General features: G+C 38.7%; 1 long non-coding RNA gene across 1 annotated transcript; it reads left to right on the top strand.

Moving 5' to 3' along the window:
• Positions 1–347: 347 nt before the first annotated feature.
• On the top strand, positions 348–2691 carry LOC112476123. Its single transcript, XR_003044970.1, has 2 exons — positions 348–482; positions 1844–2691. It is a non-coding gene; the product is annotated as an uncharacterized LOC112476123 (long non-coding RNA).
• The last annotated feature ends 16257 nt before the right edge of the window (positions 2692–18948 follow it).

Raw genomic sequence — 18948 nt, 5'->3', positions numbered from 1 at the left:
ATTCTCCTCAGCCAGTTCCCAAACTAGGTTTCCCTGGCCGCTCTCGGAGAGGCCTTCACCCGTCCCCCTCTCCATCCCTCCCCCTTCATTCCCTCTCCATTTTATACACTGTAACCCGATAGGCTGGAAATGCAGCTTCTTTCATCTTCCATTTCCCACATCCTGAAAAATCTGAAGAGAAGGAGCCCACCCAGATAAAGGAATTCCAAGTATGTGCATCCCCCTCCCCCTTTAACTCCATTCACAAAGCAGATTACTAATGGCCAGAGGCTCCAGGGCCCCCCTCTGCCAAAAGAGTTTACTCATTCCGAGTCCTTGCTCCTCATCGGCACAAAAGCCTAAGTCCACATGCCTAGAACCAAAAATTAACTTTTCCCTGGACTCTGATCCTGAGCCATGCTTTCAAACTTCACCATGATTGGGACTAGAACATCTAGGAGATTCTGTCTACCATTCGTCTGTGCCCTCTTTAGCATTTCTAGGTAAGAGGGCTCAGGGAAAATGTGTTGTTGGATCAGAGAGAAAAGATATAAATGTAACGTGTGATGTTTCAAAGAGACTCGCTCATGTCTTTGGGAAAGATCATAGGCCATTCTAATCCAGAGACATTTCTCTCCATCAGAAATTGTTTCGAGGCCAGAGAAAAAGATGCTTATTTGAGGGTACAGGCAGAGAATGGGGGTATATTTGTGTGTCTGTGTGTCTATGAAGGGAGTGTTTTGGTACATTCTTAAAATAAATTTCTTGAGTCGAAATATCCTATTATAATTCTTTACTACCTGGAAATTAATGATTACAAAACATGCCTCGGTCAGTTCTTTAATCACCCTGTTCTGAGTTCTGTCACTGACAGGGAAACCAGGGACAAGGACAGTTTCTCTGACCCCAACCTCAAAGGTTAGGGTACCCCTAAGCATTCTCTTTCATTAAGGATGGTAAACTATCTTATCTGTCCTTCAGGGAGGGTATGAGAGCTGTTTTGAATCTGTACCAGCTCTGGGATAACCAGTTCCCTGAGTTTACTAGTCACTGTGTGAAACAGGATTTCCTGTACAAAGGAGTACTCCTCAGTCCTGACATTAAGGAGTATATTTAGTAGATTATTAATCCATATTGTTTTTGCACCTCAGGACAGTTAGCTAACTTGCTTAATGCGCTAGTATTGGACCAAAAATCTACTAAAGTCTGGGCAGATGTTAGTGCACTGAGTCGTGCATTCAATAGGTCTAACTATTGCCCAAGAAGTCTTGTGGAATTCCAAGAAGAATTCAAGAAGCCTGACCTGAAAGATGCAGTAATGGTGATAAGAAATAACTGTGGCAAAACAGCCACATGGCAGCTCCTCAGAGCATCTGTATGGTGCTGAGGAGAAATCCGTACTGTAGCTCAGCTTCAAGACTGGCCCACGTTTGCAATCCTTCTGTAAGTGCAGCCTGCTCCCAGTACCCAACAGGTGACAGGCTCCTCCATGGGCTCAGCATCCTTAGACAACAGCCCCACAAAGTGTTGTGCTTAATGTCTGCATCTTGGAGCAAGTATTATTCTCTCTGAGCCTCAGTTTCCTTATCTGTAAAATATTAATCAAAGTGTGATCCCCAGACTGGCAGCAAGCCTTCACCGGGGAGCTAGCTAGAAATGCAAAATTTCAGGGCCCGTCCAACCTACTGTGTTAGAAGAGGATCCCCAGGTAATTCCTGTGCACATTCAAATTTGAGATGCTCTGGCCTGGACTCAGGATCTCTAGTCCTCTTTCCAGTTCTGAAATTGGCCAATCTCATTAAGTGGTTTCTAATGAAATTTTTCTTCTCTGATAAATGGTTTTCTTTCTCTCTTCCGCCTCCAGTCTTGGCACATCCTGTCACCCCTGCCAAGGAACTCGAGTTTCAATAGGCATCAGATTTGCGTGAGGAACTTGTTTAAAATACTGAAACCAATCAAGAAACGCAGAGTGGAGTAGGGCCAGAGAATCTGCATTTCAGCCAGCTTCCTCCCATGGTTCCACAGATCATGGTTCCCAAATTACATTTTCTTTCCTTTAACTTTTTATTATGGAAAATTTCAAATGTATAAAAAATGAAATAGTAATAATGAGCAATTATGTTTCAATACTCAGCTTTAACAATTATCAGCTCAAGGCCAATTTTGTTCCACTCAGATTATATTTTTGAAAAACCTTCACATCTGGACCCTCTCAACCTTCTTGGTTCCCTTCATGTGTTTCTAGTCCATTAAGGCTCAGTTCATTCTCCTCGAGGGCAAGTTGCATTCTATGTCTTGGAATCTCGAGTACCAACACTGTGCCTGGCATGTACAGGCACTCAGTAAATGAATACAATAGTACATTTGAAAAGAACTTTAAAGGAAACCAAATTATCATTTACCTGGATGGTTTAGAATAGAGGTAAGCGGGATTATCTGATCACTTGTTTTTTCAGTTCTTTGCCTGTGATTGCTAATTCAGTTAAAGAAATTAAGGCATCAAAATGCATCTCGCCAAGTGAAAGGATTGGGAAAAAGTTTTCAAAAGTCTAATTTACATTCTTTTCCTTCTGGTCTCAACATTTTATAAAAGATTTTGTGTCGGTGGGTGTGTGGTAAGAGAGAAGGTAGGAAAACACCTCTGGGGAATGAGGATATTGTCTCATAGCCTTTGTTTTACTCTTTAACCTAGTAATAAATCTCTTAAAGCTCCTGTGGTATTCAGAATATCCTGTACGCGGCAAAGTCTTCCCACAGTTGTGAAAGGAATTCAAGTTTACTAAGTGGGCAGAGAGCACTGATATCTTAAAGGCGCAGTCCTGCCCTTTTCACCTATTTGCTAATTATAAAAGCGAAATCTGAGAATTTGGATGAGTATGCTAAATAATAGAAGGGAGAATGAGGGAAGGCAGGACCAAACTGAGAAAAGAACTCTGCAGTTCCAAAACTCAGCACAACAATCAAGAGAGAAAGTGGTAATTAGGCCTGATTATCATGCAAGGCAGCCTGGGTGAAATTGGAATGTAGCCGGAGAGACGAAAGGCTAGATGGAGAGTTTGCTGTGCTGGAGACAGGCTTTGATGTCTGCAGGGAAGGTTGTGTTTCATTCAGTCATCCAGCCAACCAAAAAATGTTGCAGGAGCAATATGAAACCTTCTAAAATGCAGCATACGGCAAGCTGAAATAAGAGCAAGTGGCTGGGTCCGAGGTCTCCTCGTGAGTGTGTGTTTGTGTAGTTATATGCTGCTTTTCAGATTTACTGCTCCAGTCTCTTGGATCTGTCAGAAGACAGGAAGAGAGAAAAGGAGCACAGGCTCGACTATTAACTCACCATTCTTGGCTTAGCAGATTCTTATGACAAAGGAGAAAGTACGTAAGCTCAGGGCGGCTTTTTTACCTGCTGTGGGGAGAAAGCAAAGGAAATAGAGGTAAATTACTGTGTGTTCCTGAGAGGCCTGGAACTACGATAACAGAGGCAGATGCAGTCATCTGAGGCTGCCAACCACCTCAGCGTTTATACCAACTGATGTCGGAAGAAGAAAATGAGCCAAGGAAGTAGGTTAATCTCTCAGAGAAACACAAAATAGGTAGCAAGGAGCATTTTTACACCTTTCACTCTTTAATTGCTTCAAACCCAGATCTGTGAAGCGCAAGGAATTCCTTTTGTGTCCTTACCTTACCTCTCTCAACGTCTTAGGGGTATTGCCTGTTCTAACATATTGGTTTTGTTTCCAAGCTAATTGCTCAGTGGGGTGCACTCCCCAAACCAATCAACGACTTTCATTTCCATGCAAGGACTTTCAGTACAACTTGGTATCGGGAGACGATCAATTTTTTACTAAATCACTGACAGGAAAGATGTCATCATGTTATTATTTTACTTATTCACCATAGAAAGCATGATGTGCAATCTCGATTTTATGTTAAGAAAGTTCACAAAAATACAAAAACGGGAGACTAAATGAAATTCTTATTTCTTAAGGATTACCAAAATAAAAAACCACTTACCACTTTGCTATACCATCCAGACACATAGTCCCACATTTCTTTTCAAAAGAGATGAAGTAAATTGTTGATCAAATTATGTTGAAGGAAATAAAGGAGCATTTGTTACATATCCAATGCATCACTTCTTGGGTTTATCTCAATCTTTTCCCCTGTATTTGCAATGGACTATCCATAGAATCTGCTATTTTTTTTGCGGTGATTTCTTCTGTACCGAAGTTCACCCTTAAGACCTGTATAAAATAATAATGACATGTATTTATCATAAAGTAAAGGGGCCATGGAATAACTACAGATACAAAGCTATTGTATCTATCACTACTGATATTGTTTCTACAGAAACTGTGAGTGAAGAATGATGCTTTGATGTAATAGACTGTTCCTTTTTTTCCCCTCAGTGTCACTTGATTTAGGAGAAACTCTACTTAATCCCTTCTATAAAATTCCCTGAAATTACCCTTGTAGTGTGCAGCATAAATTTAGGATAAATCAATTGTACAAGATTGAAAATACCCTTTCAACTATCTTATTTTGTATAATATTTGAAAATGAATTGCAGACTTTTTACTCAGCATAAAAAAGGGGAGGGAGGAAAAAGAGTCTTAACAGCTGTGTATTTTTTTAAAATAAGAAAATAGCATTCCCCAGAATTTCCAGTAAAACCCATAAGACTTAGGCAGTTCATCCCTAAAGTATGTGTGGGATGCTGGGAGCTCCCTGGCTTTTCCAGGCAATCCTACTGCACTGCCCGCCCCCCCAAAAAAAACTCCCCACAAAAAACAAAAGCAGATGGGCTGCATCTGAACGAATCAAACTCCCCAGGGGCCAGAACTCTCTGCTCTAAATGCTAATAGAGTGAGTAATCAGAAACCTACATTTGGTAAATTATTTATCTTATCTCTGGAACTCAGCAAAGCATCGAAGACAGCAACTTCTGTAGAAAGATGTTGTTGGTCAAGAACCCCAGCTGGAATTTGTACTTTTACTAGAAAAGGGAAAAGTTCACAGACCAATGCGGCTCATGAAGCAATAATTTTTTAAAAATGACTACAGGCAAAGCCAAGGATAACTGACTTCACAGTTCTGTGGAACAGGTCTGGTTCATGTTGTGTCTAATGGGTCTTACGTTCCATCCGTATTAGGATAATGGCAAAGCAAACCAATAGATAATAAGGGTCCCTAAAGAGCTGAGAATAGGTTTCTGCACTCCCCATCTCCACCGTTCCCTTGTAAAGGGCAGGAAGCAGTGGTTCCGAGACTTGAGCTTCCTGCATCAGAATCACCTGGAGGGCTTGTAAAACTCGGATTACTGGGCCTCACCCCCAGAATTTCTGATCGTATAGGCATGCAGGGGTGAGGCCTGATAATTTGCATCTCTGCATTTCAAACAAGTTCTCAGGTGCTGCTGTTGCTGGTTCAGGGGCCACATTTTGACAACCAATGGCCTGGAGAGTGGGGTCTTTCTACAATTTGGTTTGGTTTCTGTACAATCTGAGCACCCTCCCTCAGGATGAGGTATGGAGATTTGGAGGTTTAAGGGCTATGCCTGGGATTTTGACAGTGGAATTAGCCCTAGAAATGAATCTTATCATTTTTGCCAATTTTTACAAAAAAAAAAAATATTAACTTGATAAATCAGTCCTATCCATGTTCAACAGTATTCTTATAACACATACACATGCTTTGTATCCTCATAGTCTTGCTTTTTGAGTTCAATAGAATTAAGCAAATAAAAAAGTAAAGGTTTCATTTCAATAAATATGTTTGTAAGTCACATTCACATTTATGAATACATGGGTTTTTTTTTTTGCCTCTACAATTTCATTAGTTCATCCACACTGTGAACTCAATTGATGAACTGAGTTGTGAAATAAGAGGAATCCAAGTGATTCCTTTCCCTTTGCTTCTGTGGAGGCTAAAAAAAAAAAAAACTTCTCTCACCTATTAAGTTCTAGCTGAGCTAATAATCAAATTAACAGGAATGGATTAACAGGAGAAAATCAAATTTTAATATGTGCATACAGGGAATTCACATAAGCATGAAAATCCCAAAGACAGTGAGGCAAAATTGGGTATACATGTCATTTTGGACAAAGAACAGATGTGGAACAGGGTCTTAGATTTTAAATGTGAAAATGGGCTATTTGCAGGTAATCGAGGAAGAATAGAAAACACATAGCAGGTAAATTTTGCTAGGTAACCCTGAAAACCAGGGGTGGGAGGGTGATGTAGTCAACAGGCTCCTGCTTAGAGACTTTCTGAAGCAGGTTTTTCCACCTAAATCTTTTAGGTAGGAAAGAGGAAAGGGTCAAAGGTTCTTTCTGAGTCTTTTGTTTCTTAACCAGTTCAAAATCAATATCCCAAAGACAGCTTTAGGGTGTAAAAACTTTGGTCCCCTTCACTTCTTTCCTTCAAATAACAAATATATTTAGAACACATAGTGTATGTATGGATAACATACAAAAAGTATATAAAGCAGATTATTGAATCTAAGGGGAGATGAGACCAAATAATATAAACCACACGAGTCAGAGAAATTCCTCAGCAAGTGTAGTGGCCAGGGAATGCTTTTACAGAAGGTGGCACTTGAGTTGGGTGTGTTCAAAAATCCTTCCATGGCTTCCTGTCACCCTTCACATAAGAGTCTTACTCCTCAGAATGCACACACAGCTCTTTGTGATCACCTATGGTTTACCTGTTCAATTGGATTTCTCTCCACTCCTTTTTCACCCTGGGGCTGTACTCAGCAACAAGGTAAAAGTCTGAGATTGTGGGAATTTCAGATGGAATACAATTGACAATTAATCCTCTACCAAGCACTGGCGCCCTTTCTCAATCTTTTTGGAGGGGTTGTTGGGGGTGGGGAGTGGCAACTGGGAAATGACTACCTCATAATCATTTGAATTTCACTTCGGTGAGCAGTCAGTTGTGTACAAATGAGTTTCTCTGTTATTTGGGTGCTTTTTGTGACAGTACAGATCCAACTGAAAAATAACCGTTTTTCTTTAACGTCACAATAACGTGAGCTTTTTCTCTACTTTATGCTTACAAGATTTTTGGATCCTACTTGTTACCCTAGGATGGGTTTTTCTGTCCATGCAAATTCTTACCTCTGAGTGTTTACACATGTTGTTTCTTCTTGCTTAAATTTGAATTTCCCCATCCTGTCCTTTGGTTGATTCTTCTCTTCCTATTTATGTTTTAAGACCCACATCAGGTGCTACCTCCTCTCCTAGGCCTTCCTTGACCCTGGAAATCAGATTCAGAGGGTGTCATAGCTTCCTTTGCATACTTTGTCCCAACTTTAATCACTGTAGAGTAAGTGTTTAACTATGTGAGAGGTGCTCATTAAATGTTTGTGAAGAAAGGAGCCAAAGTGGAGAGAAAACATATAAGCAGAGAGAGGTGAGAAAATCAAGTTTCACACTGGGGATAGCAAGTTCTCTCCTGCCCTTCCCCTCTCCCCACACTCATAAGGAAAGAAAGACATGCAATTATGAGCAGAAGACCTCAGGATAGTTGGGTCTTAGTTTCCTCAACTGCAAATCTGGGATAATGACAGTGCCAGCCTCATAGAGTGGTTGTTGGTGGTGGTGGATTTAGCACTTTTTTTGCATCTAGAAAGGGTTCAATAAATGTTAGCCATTGTTTGCTATATTAAATTAATCCCATGTTTTTATGGGGTTATCATATAACTTACTAAAATGATGTTTCACAGGTCCCTAAGTAATTGGGATCAAATATATTACCTGAATTTAGACTCAAGATCTCTGAGTCTAAAGGTGACACTTTGGTGCTTTTCTCTTGAACAGCTGAGCTGCACTGAGTGCGATCTCCTGGGACTGAGACTACTGCAAAGATGAGGGGGAGGGGGAATACATTATCTACCTCCGTAGCTTCATGGAGAGAAGTAGCTTTGTTTTGAGTTCTCCAGAGGGCACAATTAAGATCAAATGAGAGAAAGTTACAGAGAAACAGATTTTAATTTATCATTTAAGTTTCCCAACACGTATAGCTGTATGGAGCAGGCTGCTTCGTGAAGTAGTAAACTCCTTTTTAATAGTGATAATCAGGGTCTGGGTAGTTAAAACGGATGTTCTAGGATCCTCAGCTTTAAGATTCTTGATTCTGAAATTTGCAAGGCTGTTAAGCTTCTGTTACAACCGTGAACCCGGGAGTTCAAAGACTTGGCTTCAAATCCCAGATTTGCCATTTGACTGTGGGATAGTCACTTCTCTTTGCCTCAGTTTCCTCCTCTGAAAATAGGGATGAGAACTCCTATTTTCCTCAGTATCAGAGGATTAAATCTTTTAAAATATATATGTACTTTAGCACAGTTAATATAGTTAGCATCCAATAAAAGGCAGCTATTTTTATCAGGTTCAATGCTCTCATGTGTGTACTCATGTAAATTCATATCGATGTCTAGGATCTTTTCACCTGTAAAGCTTAACTGTATATTACCAGTCCTTTCTCAGTGTTTGTATGTTCCAGCTCACTCCTTTTGATTAATCTAGGCACTAGTCACTTAGCCATCCCCAGAGATTAGGTAGAAGAGTTTACCTCTAATCCCAGGGAGTATGTACTTTCTGGGTAGGTTCCAGAATAAATGCCCTTTTCCTTTAAGTGATATAAATAGTCCAGTCACTGCATCTAAGCTCTTTTAAGAGGAACAGACCTGTTTCCTCTAGTGTCCCCTGTGTGCTGATAACTGGATGCCAAGGAGTTGGCTAGATCATGTGGGATAGGCAGCTGTCTACATGGTGTAATATGAGGGGTTTGAGGAAATCCCCCTGCTTAAAATATCTCCTTCCAATGGCCGGGACACATGCCTGAAATGTATTACTTGTTTTTCACAATAAGGTGCTGCTGAAATGCAATTGTTATCCAGGAGTGGACTCATATTCAGCCATTAGCATGCATTAGTACCCCAGTTTAAATTAATTTGTCAGATTAGTTGATTGAGTGCAATCCCAAAGATAAGCAGGTACAAGACAAATGAGTTTTAACGAGGGAAGCTGATTCCAAAGGGTTAGGAGTACAAAGCACTGGGCCACTCAGGTGAGGGGCTGTGTGGATGATCAGAACAGTTTGGGGACAACAGGGAGGGCCCAAGTCAAAAGCAAGAGAGGGGACATGTAGAAGTGAGTTGGAGAGGCTCTGAACACTATTTCAGGATTTCTCTATTTTGAATATTACTATAATTGAAGACATTTTAAAAATGATGTTTGTTTCCCTTTGATGTTATTTTCTTAGGTTATTTCCCCAAAGTGAAATTCCCAGGTTAAAATTAAAGTTTTGATTGCACTACGCCAAAATGCTATAGAGCCACCAGTTCGTTGTAAGTGTACTTTGGTTGAAATTTAATCCAATCATTGTATAATTTGTATAATCTTTCTTGCAGAAGGCCACTCATTCTTTCATTCAGTCAAAAGTTGTTGAGCTTATAATAAGTGCCAGGTGCCATTTTAAGATCTGAGGACAGAAGACAAAATCAATAATCCTTACTTTGACACAATCTAATTACTCATCAATTTGAGAAAATTTAACTGTTCTCGGGTATTGCATCTTGTAGAATGTAGAGTCAGTCTACATTCCCGACATTCTTATTTTTTTTCCCCTTTGACTTTTCAATTTCTTTCTCCCCCAAAAATACTTATTCTGTCATTTTATATAGTCTTTTAAAAAGTCAACATAGTACTATGTTTCTTGAACTGATGTAAGCATTTTAGTAAAATTTTGCTGCAATTCCATCTTCTAGAGGAGGTCAATCTGAATAATTCAGTTGATTATCATTTATAAGTCACCAGATACTGAATGCCTATGATACACTTGCCAATTGTTGAGTTATGTCTAGGAGGGAGCTATTATTAGCCCCAAATTACAAACAAGGAAACTGAGTCTTTAAAGGTTAAGATTACATAACTTCTTAGGGGCTGAGTCAGGATTCAAACCTTTCTCTGACTCCAAAATCTATGCTCAAGTTGAGCATGAAAGAGTAATTTCTTAAACAAACACTTTCCTGGTTAACATTTATAGATGGTTATAGAGTCGTCTAAAAATAGGATTGTCTTGTATAGGCTTGAATGAGAGTTCCTGGATTTCAGAGCCAGTATTTTTGGAAATTTTTTACAAAGCATATTCATTGCCGAGGGCTGTCATAACAAAGTCCCACAGGCTGGTAGCTTAAACAATGGAAACTTATTTTTCTCACAATTCTGGGGACTAAAAGTCTGAGATCAAGGCGGCGAAAGGGTTGGTTTCTTCTGAAGCCTCTCTTCTTGGCTTGTAGATGACCATCTTTTCTTTGTCTTCACATAGTCTGCTCTGTACATAGGTCCTCATCTCCTTTTCTTATAAGGACAATGGTCATATGGGATTAGGATGCACCTATATGACCTCCTTTTACCTAAATTACCTTTTTAAAGGTCCTATTTCCAAGTACACATCCTGAGGTGTTTGGGGGGTTAGGAACTAAACATATGAATTTCAGGGTGTGGGAAATACTATTCAGCCCATAACATAAAGTGAACCTAAAGATGTTAATCATTACCTAAAGAGAGTTGGATAATGGGATGCTTTGCCTTATCATGGTCACTTCTATAGTCGTTTCAGATATATTTATGAACATCTACTTTTCGAGGCCTGGTACTAAGCTAAGGAAACAAAAACTGTGGAGGACAAGGTCCCTGTCTTCGAATGCTCATAATCTCTCTGGAGAGCCATTTAGAGAACAGAGGGTTTCAAGATCAAAAGCAGCACACCAGTATCACCTGGAGGGCTTGTTAAAACACAGATCACTGGGCTCTACTCCCAGAGTTTCTGATTGAGCAGGTCTAGAGTAGGCCCAAGAATTTGCATTTCTAACAAGTTTCCAGGTGCTTCTGGTCTGGAGACCACACACTTTCAGATCTAGTGAGCTAGACATATCAAGATCACACGTGACATGTATGATTGAGGTGACACAGGTGCTCGGAGAGCACAGAGGAGGGGCCATTTTCTGTTTTCATGCTACAGCAGTTGAGGAGACAACTGGGAAAGTCCCTTTGCACCTGAAAATTCCCCAGAAAATTTTAGTATTTAGACCTTGACTTTGTAAACATATGATGGTATAAAGCAATGCATTGCCTATACCATTAATTTGCTACTTGGTAAATACTACTTTTATTACTAATTATATTTATATAAGAAAGTTGAAAGAGCCTCAGGTAGCAATAAATTCTAGGTTCTACCCTAGCTCTGAAAATGCTAAAAAACTTCCTGTCTCTGAAATTTCGTTTTGGTCGTCTCTAAGACTAAAGAGATTAGATGAGAAGGTCTTTAAGTTTCCTTCCAGCTCAATGGTTATGATTCTATATATCTTGTGTTACCAGGATAAAAAGATCTTTAAGCAGAAACTAGGACTGCGTCTTTTGCCTCTATGTATCTCTGTGGTACTTAACACAGTACCTTAAACATAGTAGCTATTCAGCAAATGTTTACTGATTAATTGGCTGACTCAGTCAATACCAGTGCAAGACACAAGATTCACGTCTCGCTGCTGTAAAAATTATAGCTTCCCCTCACCCCAAGTCTAACCCTTATCCTACATGCTTAGCTACCCAGAAGCTCTCATTTTCAGTGGCTATTCTTCTTTGCCACCACTCACTCACACTGTTAACTTTTAACATTGTTCCAGTCTCCATTCATTTCTCTTGGGCACAATACTGAAGGAAATTATCCACTGACTCTATTGTCTTTTCATTCATTACCTTGCTTCCTGATTTTATTTAATCTGGCTCTTGGCCCTCTTGTGCTCTGAGTGTGACCTCTAACACACAAAGAGCTACTCCATACATTGTCTATCTCTTAGTCAGCCTATATTCCATAAATTAGGGGTTGTGCCTCTCTCACCTGTAGACCTTGGGCAAGTTATTTACTTTCCTGAGTGTAATAATAATTGAGAGGATTAAAGAAAAAATATAAATATATGTGCCATGTGAATATCTATCATATATGCCATACATATGTGTCACATATATGGCACATAATGTGATTAATTAGAATAGTGCTTAGTACTTACTAAATGCTCAATTAATATTCGATATTATCTCTATAAATTAGACTGTACCTACTTTTTTAAGCCTTTGACTTAGGAACCTGGCAATCTTAATTTATGAAACTGCTTTTCTAAGAGGCAAAATTTTACTCTGAAGTCTGTATTTTTAAAAGAGTGAACATCCACCTGTTTTTTTTTTTTCATTATACTGTATAATAAAGTGGCAGGGGCAAGTTACAGGATCTTAGATGCATTCTTTCTTGGGTTTAGTTCAATTCAGTTTTTTTCTTTTTTAATTATCTGTTTTGTACTTCCCCAAGAGAGCTATGTGGTCTTAAATTTTTACAGAATAGTCTCTGCGCTCAAAGAGCTGATGGTCTCATTGGGGAAACATGGGTTCTTTCATGGCACACTCGATTAATGCTTGCTGCTCTTAAAGATGATGTTATGATGAGAGTGAACATTTAGATAACAAAAGAATATGACTATGTTAAGTTACTAATATGATTATTGAAATGAGTTTAAAAACTATTGGCTGGAGTGATCAGGGAGAGCTACAAGAAGTCCAAATGACCTTGAGTTGGTATGAAAGGATAGACTGAACTTGGGGATATGTATGTAATTTGGGCTAAAGTATGTAATCTGTGTTGCCTTTATAGCCCTGCATAAGAGGATTGGCTATTTGCTATAACTTGGCTTGGCTATAACTTTCATTCATAAGAGTGACTTCAGAGATAACTCTGATGACTGCCAATGATATATTTGATTCTTATCTAGTGAGTAGGTGTCCCTATAAAGAAGCAGTATCACTGAACATAGAAGCAAACTTAACCTATCCAGGGAAAAGAAACACCATTTCTATAAAGAGGACAACACAGCTCTCTAGTTATCCCGAGTGAGCAAAATTATACTTAGACATTCAAAGAATCTTTGACATAGTTATACATTGATGGACATAAAAAGTGGTTCTGTATTTGTAGTATGATTGTTGTAGCTCTGGCTGTGGTGAGCTGTCCATGTTTGTGTTAGCAGCACCCAACCTAAAAAGAGAACTAAAACGGAGTTGGAAAGAGGAAGTGTATATTGAAAATATAAGGTTTTCCAAATTATTGAGTGAATTTCATTCAGTCATGTTAATGCATCTTTGTCATTCAGCCTTGAACACCCTATGCGTTAACCACAGTGCAAGCTACCATTCCTAAATCATACGCTTCAAGAGGTGATTTGAATAGAGAACCTTCCTAGTTTCTTCTTCAATTAAGACTGAAATAAAGTTTATCATCTTTTTCATCTCTTTCCTTCATCTTTTACATCATGACATCAGGAGGTCATACTGATTTTTCTCTCTGGTTTTCTGCTTTTGATTTATTGAAAAAAACATTTTTCTCCCAGTTTTATTGAGATATAATTGACATACAACACTGATTAAGTTTTGGGTATGCAACATAATGATTTGACTTACATATATTGTGAAATGAGTACTACAAGAAGTTTAGTTAACATCCATCATCTCATAGATTTAAAAAAATGTTTTGTAATGAGAACTCTTAGGATCTACATTCTTAACAACTTTCAAATATACCACACAAGTGTTAACCTATAGTCACCACGTTGTACATCGCACGCCTCGTACTTACTTAAAACTGGAAGCTTGTATCTTTTGACCTCTGTCATCCAATTCCTTTTCCCCTTGCCTCTGGTAACCACAATTCTGATCTTTTTTCCTAGGTTTGTTCTGTTTGTTTTTAGATTCAACATATGAGGAAGATAATACAGTGTTTGTCTTTCTCTGACTTATTTTACTTAGCATAATGCCCTTAAGGTCTATCTATGTCGATGTAAATGGCGGGATTTCCTTTTTTATTACTGAATAATATTCATATATACATATATATATGTATATATGCCATACACACACACGTACATATACATACCATATATTCTTTATCCATACATTCATCAAGATTCTTAGGTTGTTTCTATGTCTTGGTATTGCTAAAGAAACTTTTGTTCATTCATTTTCCACGTATTGGAGAATACAAAGAACATAACACAAAGTATCTTTTGCTTCAATTCCTGATGTTACTCACCCCATTCCCTCTCCTTTCTACCTATTCATCTCACTCATCCTCTAAGATCCATGTTAAGTTCTACATCTTTCATGGAGGTTTCCCTGACTTCTTCAGCCTTCTCTGAACTCTGTCCTGTGGATGATACCCTCAAAACTTAATCATAGAATACCTTGTTAAATCCCTTAAACTCATCTTGTGTTCCTTGGAAGAGCAGAATGGCATGGTGGGTAGGAGACAAGTCTGTCACTTAGCTATGTAGCCTTGGGCAAATTACTTCTGTTTATTTATCTGTAAACCACTGAAGATAGTAAAACTGCCCATGTCATAAGATTTATATGAGGATTCGTATAAAGTGTTTAGAAAAATGCCTAGCATACCTTTTGATGCTCAGTCAATGTCGGCTGAGACATGATCATAGTATTTCTCTTTTGCCTCTTTCACCTGACCCTTTTCCGCATGTAGCCTTTATGTTCAATGAAAGGATGGTTTCTGCCCTCAATACATTTATAATTTAGTCATGGAGACTAAACAAATACAGAAAAGACTATATACTATTAAATGACAAATGAGATACAAGATAAGCAAATGTTTTCATTAGTACTTTTTTAGTGCCTAACAAGATGTTCCACAAAATCTTTTTGAGTTATTTTTTTTCCCTTTTACCTAGATGCACCTTATGGCTTTTTGAATCTACATCAGCAATTTTATTTTACTTTTTAAAAGATGGCAGACAATCCCCTCACCAACTCCCAAACATATGCCATCCTTTCTATTCTCATACTCTCTCTCTGTCTCTCTCTCTCTGTTCATGTGTCTGGTCTTTTTGATTTAAGGCATATATTTTCCTAGGCTTCTAAGATATTTTATAACAGTTTCCAGGCTTCCCATAGCCTTTACACATTCTAAACTACTCCTTTTTGTTTTTACCTAACCATTAATACTCAGGAAATATAAAATCTTTGTGTACAGTGCCTTCAATAAATATTGATTATTTTTACTCAAATCGTCAGTAGTGAATGTGTAAAATTCCAAAAATAAGTCTAGGTTATTTTAATTTCTTTTAAAAAAAATGAATTGGTAATGAATTTAAATATACTTTACTGGATAATAAAAACGCTGTCTTTCTCCAATCTTGCTGAGGAAACTGAAAGCTAACTAAAAGAGATTTATAAACTTGAAACAAATGTCACATGTTACCAAGGACAAGAACCAGTTCTGACTTGACTACATAGATTCCCTGACCATTCTGAAGTTGACACTCTGGATTTCCTAGCTGTCCATCACCATCAAAATTACCACAACTTAAAAAAAAGAGGTTTTATTCTTTTTAAAGTCAGACTGTTTCATGTCTTACAGTCTGTAGTGGGTTTTCACATATATTCCACACATATGAAACATATGTAAAATTAAAAATTTTCAAACTAACTTTAAACTGTTGAAATAATTGAAAATATTTTAAGGTATAGAAAATTTATTGCAGTTGGCCTTCTCCAAATTTCTCCCTTTTTATTTCACCAAACAAGGAGAGTAAAATAAAAAATAATGGTGAATTTTTCAAAATTAAACATTAAACTTAAAAAAATCAGCAATTCTTTTTTTAGGAGAGAACTAAGAAAAGTAGACCCAAATGATTTTTACTCGATTAATTGCAAATAAATTACAGAGATAAAGCTATATAGCAGTTCCTTGAATAAGGTTGTTTCCTTCAATGCTGTTTTGTTATTACGTTGATGAGATGCTGTAGAAAATTAACTCTTGTTTATATCAATTAGCCTATGGTAAAATTGGTTTCGTTATGCGATTTTTTCACTGTAGTTCCACAAACTTATCCATGACATTAAGTGATGACTTAAAGTACAGATCTAGTTATATTAAATGTATCAAGTAGACTCAGAGGTACTTTTAAAAAAGTGTACAGGCACACCTTTCAAATTTCTAAACTTCTGTGATTACAGAAATTGCCGAAGTCATTCCTTTGACAATGGCTTGATTAAATCCATAGCATGTGGAACCCACCCAAGGATTAATTTGGCTATTGTTCAAATTAACAATAACATTCATTCTCTCCTTTCCAGAGAATTATTAGCATAATTATGGCCTTTATCTTCCCCAAAGCACTTGTCATTTAATAATTAGCGTAATTTTTCTGATTCTTTGTTAGATTATTTGAGACAGCACAGGTAGTGCTTGCTTTTATTATTTAAAGTATATTTTGTTGAATCAAAACATCAAGTTCAACAACCCCCCAAAAGTAACTTTAAGGCAAAACATACTTGAATGTTTAATGATTATCTTTAAAAGCAGTTTTAAGTAAATAAAAGCTCTTTGCCAAGTCAAGGTCCATGTTTTGTAACTTCCAGCTGTGAAGCACCTACCATATAACGCACACACATTAAATGTTAATCAATTTAGCTCTAATTATTTAGGCCTACAAAGATCTAAAGTGAAAAAGATTGAACTTGATTTAATGTATACAACTATTCTGAATCATATTCTTCCCCAAGATGATTAAAATCAAACTATTTGTCCTGAGTTTCACCTTTGGAACCTCCAAGGTACAAGACCATCCCAAAATTCTTCCTTTTCATCATCATTGTCAAAATCACAATCAGCATTATTGCCATATAGCTTATAAGTTTATGCTAAGCTTCATGCACAATTCTGCTTTATATGCAGAATTTTATTTGCTCCTTACAACAGACATATGAGGTAGGTGCTATTATTACCTCCATTCAGTCTAATGCCTAGAAAGATTAAGTAACTTGGGGAATATCACATAACTAGTAGGTGCCAGATCTCAGATTTAAAAGCAGGCTAGCTTAGTTTTTGAAGCCCTTGCTTCTAATTTTTATTTTGCCTACACTCTCTTAATTCACTTAAATTTGGTATAAATTGACTTTAATCATGACCTTTTTGTTGGGACCCATTTTGGTCTTCCCCTTCACCACAGAATGTTGGATAAAGTATATATTCAAGGAATGGGGAGACAAGATATAAATAATTGAAAAGTTAATTAACGGAGATAAAACAAAAATCTAAGCATGACTATCAGATGAGGGGAGTGGACAGTGAACGAATGCTTGGAGTTTGTTTAGCATCCTGGATGGAATACAATTGTGTCCTGATGGCTGTAAAGACTTTAAATAAAAATGAAGGAGAGGGCAGTCTCAGAACAGGTTTACTGTTTCTGCAAAGGTCGAGAGCCTGGAAAGTGCTAGGAGAATGGAACAAGTGGCAAGAGTCCACCAGGGCTTGAGAAAGGAAAGGGAGGGTAGAGGAGATGGAAGTGCGGGTCACCTACATTTATACTTGATGTCTTAGTACCAAGGACAGTTTTAGGCTCTGTGAAAAGAAAATTTTTGAATACTTGGGAGTTGAATTTGGGTCATTTCATCTCTTCCTCCTTTAGCTATTGTATCACCCCGTGTCATCCTACTTGTTTCATTTTCCTACCAGTAAAAAGAGAATAATTCTTGTTCCCTTGTATTTTCTCCTAGTCATCAAAATTGATGTACACAAACAAAAGGAAAATATGTAATAATTTATAAGAAATCCAAAAAACTTGTGAAATATCTGGGCATCTTTATAAATCTTGTAGAAAACTTTTAATGAAACATTTAAATTCATTAATGACATGTAGGTATACAGATCCTCAGAACCTCATTTTTCCTTTAAGTGGGAGAAGCCTGCAAAAACTTTAAAGGGGATGTAGTTAACTTTCAATTACTTAGACCACTGACAATTCAACTTATGGGTTACATAGAATTTTAATTTACTCATGTCACACGTCGTTATCAAACTGTACATGAAATTTAGGACAAAGGACGGAAGTTGAACTGGTCAGTTTTCCGTTTTATTTCCACGGGGTGCAGAGAGATGGGGTTTTTCCTTTGAGCCACGTCTGGGGCAGCCAATAATTGCTAGTACTGCCTGACTAGTAATAACAGGATGAAAAGGTGAATACAACGTGAAAACTCTGATTAAATAAAGCGCATCCTCCCACCCTCGTTTTAGATGAGGAATTCTCTTCCGCCCTCACGCAAGGGGCTGAGACAGCATCTGGCATCACAATGCTAACATTTGTTTCGTGATTTCGTCTTTACCGGGTACTCTGACACACAGCACTTATTAGGAATCAGGATTCCTTTCTGCACTTTATAAAATAAAAATCTGCTTTAGAATCTGTGGGCTGATTTTTTTTCACTGGCTATGACAATCGCGATCTGGACCCTTCCCCGGAATAAGCAGAGTTCTCCCCCAGTTTTATTCCAGGCCTGTGCCACCTCCACTCCCTACGCGAAATTTGCCGTGACTCACATCTTGCAGATCCGTCGCCTCCCCACGCGCCCCCAACGCGCCAACCCCTGAGAACCCAACCCGAGCCCACAGCACGTCGTCATCCCGCCCAAGCCAGTCGACTTGGAGGTCTCAGGTCTGAGTCACACAGAAAGACCACCCTCGTCGGCACGCCCCCCCGCCCCACAGTCCCTCACACCCCGACGCGCCGGCCGCCAGGCCTCCCCGCCTGACACACCAACGCCCGTCGCCTCTGCGTAACTTGTTATGCTCCAGCTCGAGCCCTTGACCCAAAAACCTCCGAGAAACGGAGAGCCGCAGAGCCGTCCTCTGGCGGCCTTTGAAGGCTTTGTTATTGTTTGGGTTTGAATCGATACGCCCCTCCCCATCCTTCCTCCCTCGCGGCTCAACACCCAGCGCCCGCCTCCCCTCACGCCCCGCGCCCCTCCCCCTCCATTTTGGCGCCTTTTCCTTCCCGCCACGTCGTGGCGGCGTAGAGACCATTCTGACCGCGAGAGCCGGGCGGGGCGTGGGCGGGACGCGCCGCGTTATGCAGAT

The sequence above is a fragment of the Pteropus alecto genome, unplaced genomic scaffold, assembly GCF_000325575.1.
Source record: "Pteropus alecto unplaced genomic scaffold, ASM32557v1 scaffold202, whole genome shotgun sequence".
Lineage (NCBI taxonomy): Eukaryota > Metazoa > Chordata > Mammalia > Chiroptera > Pteropodidae > Pteropus > Pteropus alecto.
This window is presented reverse-complemented; position numbering and strand designations above follow the sequence as displayed.